The sequence below is a fragment of the Symphalangus syndactylus genome, chromosome 10 (genome assembly GCF_028878055.3).
Source record: "Symphalangus syndactylus isolate Jambi chromosome 10, NHGRI_mSymSyn1-v2.1_pri, whole genome shotgun sequence".
In the NCBI taxonomy this organism is placed as follows: Eukaryota; Metazoa; Chordata; class Mammalia; order Primates; family Hylobatidae; genus Symphalangus; species Symphalangus syndactylus.
In genome coordinates this window covers 32922061-32930739 of record NC_072432.2, presented here as the reverse complement: position 1 = coordinate 32930739, position 8679 = coordinate 32922061, and the positions used below count along the sequence as shown (strand labels likewise).

Genomic DNA, 8679 nt, shown 5'->3' with positions numbered 1-8679 from the left:
ATTTCATTGTATATCATTGTACATTACAATTTGCTTATCATACTCAACAATAAAAAGGCAACATACAGAATGGGAGAAAATTTTTGCAATCTAGCCATCTGACAAAGAGTTAATATCCCGAATCTACAAAGAACTTAAATGAATTTACAAGAAAAAAACAAACAACCCCATCAAAACGTCGGTGAAGGATATGAACAGACACTTCTCAAAAGAAGACACTTGTGCAGCCAACAAACATATGAGAACAGACACTTCTCAAAAGAAGATATTTATGCTGGCAAAAAACATTTAAAAAAGCTCATCATCACTGGTCATTAGAGAAATGCAAGTCAAAACCACAATGAGATACCACTTCACGCCAGTTAGAATTGTGATCATTAAAAACTCAGGAAACTTTATTTTTTTTTCACAATGGGTTTGCCACCAGAACACAGGTGTCATGAAAACTACCCCTAAAAGCCAAAATGAGAAAGGAAAAGACTTATATCAACATTGTTGTCATTGGACACATAGATTCGGGCAAGTCCACCACTACTGGCCATCTGATCTACAAATGCAGTGGCATCGACAAAAGAACCATTGAAAATTTTGAGAAGGAGGCTGCTGAGATGGGAAAGCGCTCCTTCAAGTATGCCTGGGTCTTGGATAAACTGAAAGCTGAGCATGAACGTGGTATCACCATTGATACCTCCTTGAGGAAATTTGAGACCAGCAAGTACTATGTGACTATCATTGATGCCCCAGGACACAAAGATCTCATCAAAAACATGATTACAGGGACATCTCAGGCTGACTGTGCTGTCCTGATTGTTGCTGCTGGTGTTGGTTAATTTGAAGCTGGTATCTCCAAGAATGGGCAGACCCGAGAGCATGCCCTTCTGGCTTACACACTGGGTGTGAAACAACTAATTGTTGGTGTTAACAAAATGGATTCCACTGAGCCACCCTACAGCCAGAAGAGATATGAGGCAATTGTTAAGGAAGTCAGCATTTACAGTAAGAAAATTGGCTACAACCCCGACACAGTAGCATTTGTGCCAATTTCTGGTTGGAATGGTGACAACATGCTGGAGCCAAGTGCTAACATGCCTTGGTTCAAGGGATGGAAAGTCACCTGTAAGGATGGCAATGCCAGTGAAACCACACTGCTTGAGGCTCTGGACTGCATCCTACCACCAACTCGTCCAACTGACAAGCCCTTGCACCTGCCTCTCCAGGATGTCTACAAAATTGGTGGTATTGGTACTGTTCCTGTTGGCCGATTGGAGACTGGTGTTCTCAAACCCAGTATGGTGGTCACCTTTGCTCCAGTCAATGTTACAATGGAAGTAAAATCTGTCGAAATGCACCATGAAGCTTTGAGTGAAGCTCTTCCTGGGGACAGTGTGGGCTTCAATGTCAAGACCGTGTCTGTCAAGGATGTTCGTCATGGCAACTTTGCTGGTGACAGCAAAAATGACCCACCAGTGGAAGCAGCTGGCTTCACTGCTCAGGTGATTATCCTGAACCATACAGGCCAAATAAGCCTAGCTATGCCCTTGTATTGGATTGCCACACGGCTCACATTGCATGCAAGTTTGCTGAACTGAAGGAAAAGACTGATCGCCGTTCTGGTAAAAAGCTGGAAGATGGCCCTAAATTCTTGACGTCTAGTGATGCTGCCATTGTTGATATGGTTCCTGGCAAGCCTGTGTGTGTTGAGAGCTTCTCAGACTATCCACCTTTGGGTCGCTTTGCTGTTCATGATATCAGACAGACAGTTGTGGTGGGTGTCATCAAAGCAGTGGACAAGAAGGCTGCTGGAGCTGGCAAGGTCACCAAGTCTGCCCAGAAAGCTCAGAAGGCTAAATAAATATTATCCCTACTACCTGCCACCCCACTGTTAATCAGTGGTGGAAGAACGGTCTCAGAACTCTTTGTTTCAATTAGCCATTTAAGTTTAGTAGTAAAAGACTGGTTAATTACAACAATGCATCATAAAACCTTCAGAAGGAAAGGAGAATGTTTTGTGGACCACTTTGGTTTTCTTTTTTTGCGTGTGGCAGTTTTAAGTTATTAGTTTTTAAAATCAGTACTTTTTAATGGAAACAACTTGACCAAAAATTTGTCACAGAATTTTGAGACCCATTAAAAAAGTTTAATGAAAAAAATAAAAAAATAAAAAGTTAGGAAATGACAGATGCTGGAGAGGATGTGGAGAAATAGGAATGCTTTCACACCATTGGTGGGATTATAAATTAGTTCAACCATTGTGGAAGACAGTGTGGTGGTTTCTCAAGGGTCTAGAACCAGAAATACCATTTGACCCAGCAATCCCATTACTGGGTATATACCCAAAGGATTATAAATCATTCTACAATAAAGACACATGCACATGTATGTTTATTGCAGCACTGTTCACAATAGCAAAGACTTGGAACCAACCCAAATGCCCATCAATGATAGACTCGATAAAGAAAATGTGGCACATATACACTATGGAATACTATGCAGCTGTAAAAAAGGATGAGTTTATAACCTTTGCAGGGACCTGGATGAAGCTGGAAACCATCATTCTCAGCAAACTAACACAGGAACAGAAAACCAAACACCACATGTTCTCACTCATAAGTGGGAGTTGAACAATGAGAACACTTGGACATAGGGAGGGGAATATCACACACAGGGGCCTGTCAGGGGTGGGGGTTCTAGGGGAGAGATAGCATTAGCAGAAATACCTAATATAGATGATGGGTTGATGGGTGCAGCAAACAACCATGGCACGTGTATACCTATGTAACAAACCTGCACATTCTGCACGTGTATTCCAGAACTTAAAGTAAAAAAAAAAAAAAAAACAAAAAAAGACAATATAAATTTTTAAATGAACAATGGATTTAAATAGACATTTCTCCAAAGAAAATATACAAATGATCAACAAACACATAAACGGATATTTAATTTCATTGGTCATTAAGGAAATACAAATCATAAAAGATACCAAAACAAAACAGCAACAACAACTAATGAGATACAACTGCATGGCCACTAGGATGGCTACAATAATTAAAAACAAATAAAAAATAGGCATGGAGAAACAGAAACTCTCATGCATTGCTGGTGGGGATATAAAATGGTGCAGCTGCTGTGGAAAACGGTTTGGTGGTTCCTGAAAAAGCTGAACATAGAATCGTCACATGACCCAGCAATTCCTCTTCCAGGTATAGACTACAGAGAAATGAAAACATACAACATATATCCACACAGAAACTTATATATATCAATTGTTATAGCAGCATTATTCCTAATACCCAAAAGAAGGAAACAACCTAAGTGTCTATCAGCAAATGAATGGATAAATAAAACTTCCATTTTAATAGAAAATCTTTTGTAACAGCTTTTTTATTCTTCCAAAATGAAACCGATAGGTAATAAAACCTACTACACTCAAAATCTTCAAAAAATCAACATAATGCCTAACTATTACAGAAGGTATAAAAAATTTGTAATAAAACTGTATGTATGAAATAAAACTCTATGTTCAATATGCAAATGTGCAGGCACCAGCCCTATGGGGGCAGTTAAAATAATACAAGGAAGGGATCTTACTGTGTGGACATCTCATGATGTAAACAGCATACTCACTGCTAAAGGAGACTTGTGGCTCTCAGACAACCATTTGCTTAAATACCAGACTCTATTAATTGAAGGGCCAGTGCTGCGACTGCGCACCTGTGCAACTCTAACCCAGCCACATTTCTTCCAGACAATGAAGAAAAGATAGAACATAACTGTCAACAGGTGATTGCTCAAACCTACGCTGCTCGAAGGGACCTTCTAGAAGTTTCCTTGACTGATCCCGACCTCAACTTGTATACTGATGGAAGTTCCTTTGTAGAAAAAGGACTTCAAAAGGTGGGGTATGCAGTGGTCAGTGATAATGGAATACTTGAAAGTTATCCCCTCACTCCAGGAACTAGGTGCTCAGCTGGCAGAACTAATAGCCCTCACTTGGGCACTAAAATTGGGAGAAGAAAAAAGGGTAAATATATACACAGACTCTAAGTATGCTTACCTAGTCCTCCATGCCCACACAGCAATATGGAGAGAAAGAGAACTCCTAACTTCCGAGGGAACACCTATCAAACATCAGGAAGCCATTAGGAGATTATTATTGGCTATACGAGGTGGCCGTCTTACAGTGCCGAGGTCATCAGAAAGGAAAGGAAAGGGAAATAAAAGGGATACTTCAGTATCCAAGCGGATACTGAAGCCAAAAGAGCAGCAAGGAAGGACCCTCCATTAGAAATGCTTATAGAAGGACCCCTAGTATGGGGTAATCCCCTCCGGGAAACCAAGCCCCAGTACTCAGCAGGAGAAATCTAATGGGGAACCTCATGAGGACATAGTTTCCTCCCCTCAGGATGGCTAGCCACTGAAGAAGGAAAAATACTTCTGCCTGCAGCTAATCAATGAAAATTACTTAAAACCCTTCACCAGACCTTTCACTTAGCCATTGATAGCACCCGTCAGATGGCCAAATTATTACTTACTGGACCAGGCCTTTTCAAAACTATCAAGCAGATAGTCAGGGCCTGTGAAGTGTGCTGAAGAAATAATCCCCTGCACTTCAGGCCATACATTTCAATCCCTGTATCTTTAACCTCCTTCTTAAGTTTGTCTCTTCCAGAATCGAAACTGTAAAACTACAAATATTCTTCAAATGGAGCCCCAGATGCAGTCCATGACTAAAATCTACCGCGGACCCCTGGACCATCCTGCTAGCCCATGCTCCGATGTTGATGACATCAAAGCCACCACTCCCGAGGAAATCTCAACTGCACAACACCTACTATGCACCAATTCAGCAGGAAGCAGTTAAAGCGGTCGTTGGTTAACCTCCCCAACAGCACCTGGGTTTTCCTGTTGAGAGGGGGCACCAAGAGACAGGACTAGCTGGATTTCTAGGCCAACTAAGAATCCCTAAGCCTAACTGGGAAGGTGAGCGCACCCACCTTTGAACACGGGGCTTGCAACTTAGTTCACACCCAACCAATCAGGTAGTAAAGAGAGCTCACTAAAATGCTAATTGAGCAAAAACAGGAGGTAAAGAAATAGCCAATCATTATTGCCTGAGAGCACAGGGGGAGGGACAATGATCGGGATATAAACCCAGGCATTCAAGCCAGCAACGGCTACCCTCTTTGGGTCCCCTCCCTTTGTATGGGAGCTCTGTTTTCACTCTATTAAATCTTGCAACTGAAAACAAAAGAAAACAAAACAAAAAAAAACCTTTAGATGGTCTGTAGATCTTCCAGCAAAAGTGATGCCTTCCAATATAACTGTCTTCCAATAGCCCCATGTGAACAACCTCTTTTTTTATCAGCTTAATATGTTCTTTAAGAATCACCACCTCCTTGACCACCCATCCCCCTAAAAAACATTTAGAGCAAAAGCAAGAGGGAGAAGACAGAAAGAAAGAAAGAGAGAGAGAGAGAAAGAAAGAAAGAAAAAGAAAAACAGTGCAGTTGGATGTATCCTAGTGAGTAATGAAGGAAAGTAGTAGACAAATAATTTGGAGACTTATGGGGCTTATTTAAGCATGTTGGAAGATATCCTATATCTTATGGATAATCCAGTAAGGGGTTTTAAGCAGGTAGAGCCATGATTCAGCCAGGGTTCCCTCCCTGGTTGGAGTGTGGCTAATCAATTGAAAGGGTGCAAGTGTGGAATCTAGGGGCCTGTTTAGGAGGCCATTAGAATAATCCAAACAAGACACAAGAAGGGTATTGGGAGTGGCAGCAGAGGTGGTAGAAACAGACTGCACTTCTGCAGTCATAAAGTCAGTGGGAAAGATACAGAAGCTGAGATTCCCAGGGTGGAACAGAAAGAATAAATTCAGCACAGAGGAAGATAGAAGACTCTAACAGGAAGAAGGACAAAGAGGACTGGACATGGAGATGATGAAAGGAATTAAGAAGAACTGTGAAGCTGAGAAAGAATGAGTTAAAGGGAAAATGGAAATAAAGTTAGAGAGATGGGTGGAACTGTAATTTGGAGGCCTTAAAACAGTAGTGGTTTATATCTTTGAGCACCAATTAAGAAAAAAACTGAAATGTTTGTGTACTTTTTTTAAAAAAATTAAGTTTTATCTTTTTAAAACTTTTTATTAGAAAAACTAATGTTTGTCTCTAGTTTAAACAGGTTATTTCCCTCTTATTGAAGAATTTCACTTTTGTTGTAAAACATCAAAATTATATAACTCATCTACTCAGTGATGTCTGGTGAGATGCAGCAGACTTTGTAGCTGAGAAAGACACTTCTGAAACCAGTCTGTTGTGCCTCTATTGACTTAGTTTCTACGCTACTTAACTATAAAACAAAATTTTTTCATAGAGACACATAATATTGTGTTCTCTATGATAAGAGATTTTCCTCTTGCACATGAGATAAATAGCAATACTTCTAAACAAAGAAGTAAGCCTTAATTAACATACTTTGAATTAAAGGACTTTCATGGCAGTAACCATATTGGAGTTTAAATTTTATGAAAAGAAAACTGACTTCCCTTAGCCCCATTCCTGGTCTTAGGTTAGAAGCTGCCCAAGGAGAGGTCTCCCAGAGTATGGGATCTGCACTTCTCAGTACCTTTTATTCGTGCTATAGAAGTTAGCTTCCTTTATCTGGGAGGTTTCTGGCTGTCACGTTAGCCAGCCCTAACCAGCTGTGAGGTGAATGCCATCAATAGATTCTCCTTAGCTATCAGAGAAGCCAACAGCTCAGTTAGCAATAGCTGTGGTCTTGCACTGCCTAGGACTAAGTTTGGCTCCATGTGAAGGAGGGCACAGGAGAGTGGGTAACTGAAATTAGATGGAAGCCTTGCTCAAAAAGTCAAGCCACTCAAGGATCTCTAGTAGCTGTCACTACCTTTCAGTTTTAGAAGAAATGGGTGGGTATCCAATGGTCTTCAGTGATCCTTTTAGGACAGTATGAAATCAGCTAGAATGTTAATCCAATGCATAATCCAAGTATATATACTTATAAAAGCTCTGACTTAATCCTAGTATGTATACTTATAAAATATATCTACCCTGTTATGCCATATATAATGTATGTAGAATATTATTTATTGTGCATTATTTTATTTTTACATTTTCTCTTTAGTTTTTTTTTAACTTTACCCCAAGTATAAATAATATCAAAATTACCTAACCAGTCTGCTCAGACTCATTTTGGCTGGCTTTGATGTCACAGTGTCATCTACAAACAGACAGATGAGACTTCCCTAGAGAAAACAAGCTACAGTCATGCATTGCTTAACAATGGGGATATGTTCTGAGAAATGCATCATTAGACGGTTTTGTCATTGTGTGAATGTACTCACACAAACACAGATGGTATAACATACTACACACCTAGGCTATATGGTATAGCCTATTGTTCCTAGGCTACAAAGCTTTATAGCATGTTACTGTACTGAATACTGTAGGCAAATGTAACACAATGGTAAGTATTTGTGTATCTAAACACATCTAAATATACAAAAAGTTACAATAAAAGTATCCCATTACTGGGTATATACCCAAAGGACTATAAATCATGCTGCTATAAAGACACATGCACACGTATGTTTATTGTGGCACTATTCACAATAGGAAAGAGTTGGAACCAACCCAAATGTCCAGCAACGATAGACTGGATTAAGAAAATGTGGCACATATACACCATGGAATACTATGCAGCCATAAAAAATGATGAGTTCATGTCCTTTGTAGGGACATGGATGAAACTGGAAATCATCATTCTCAGTATAACTATCGCAAGGACAAAAAACCAAACACCGCATGTTCTCACTCATAGGTGGGAATTGAACAATGAGAACACATGGACACAGGAAGGGGAACATCACTCTCTGGGGACTGTTGTGGGGTGGGGGAAGCGGGGAGGGATGGCATTGGGAGATATACCTAATGCTGAATGACGGGTTAATGGGTGCAGCGCACCAACATGGCACATGTATACATATGTAACAAACCTGCACATTGTGCACATGTACCCTAAAACTTAAAATATAATAATAATAAAATTAAAAAATACCATATTATATTATGGGATCACTGTTGTATATGGGTTCTGTCACTGACAGAAAAGTCCTTATATGGTGCATGACTATACTAGCATATGCCTTTAACTGATTAGTCTCTTGGGATTAATTTTTCAGTTATCAGCATGTTCTTTGTTAGAGGCACTTTGCTGCTTCTTATTTTTTGTTTTAGTGACTAAGAAATAAGTTAGTTTTTGTAAGTAAGAGTTCAAAATAACTTTAAAATAACTTCCCATTCACCATCTCCAAGATTTAAAAAATATGTATTTGTATATGTATAAGTAAAAAATAATATGAAGAAAACTTAATCTAAAAAAAAGAATATAGAGGTGACTAAACTAAGATGCTTTGCTTATAACTTCTGGAAAACTATAGCTAGTCCTTAGCTGCAATTATAATTATTTTACCTAATTCCTCGCTTTTAAAATTACTACTATTAACTGAACACTAGTAATATTTCAATTTCTCCATCCAGAAATGAAGCTTAACTCTTTCCTCAGACACTAGATAAGAGAGATTATGATAAAACATTCAATCCCATTTTTAAACAGATATTTAAATGAGCATTTATCTCTTCATTTGCAGCAATCGTACAT

At 39.3% G+C, this 8679-nt stretch overlaps 1 pseudogene; it reads left to right on the top strand.

Moving 5' to 3' along the window:
- The first annotated feature begins 421 nt into the window (after window positions 1-421).
- LOC129492036 (elongation factor 1-alpha 1-like) lies at window positions 422-2164 on the top strand (annotated as a pseudogene).
- Window positions 2165-8679: the final 6515 nt, after the last annotated feature.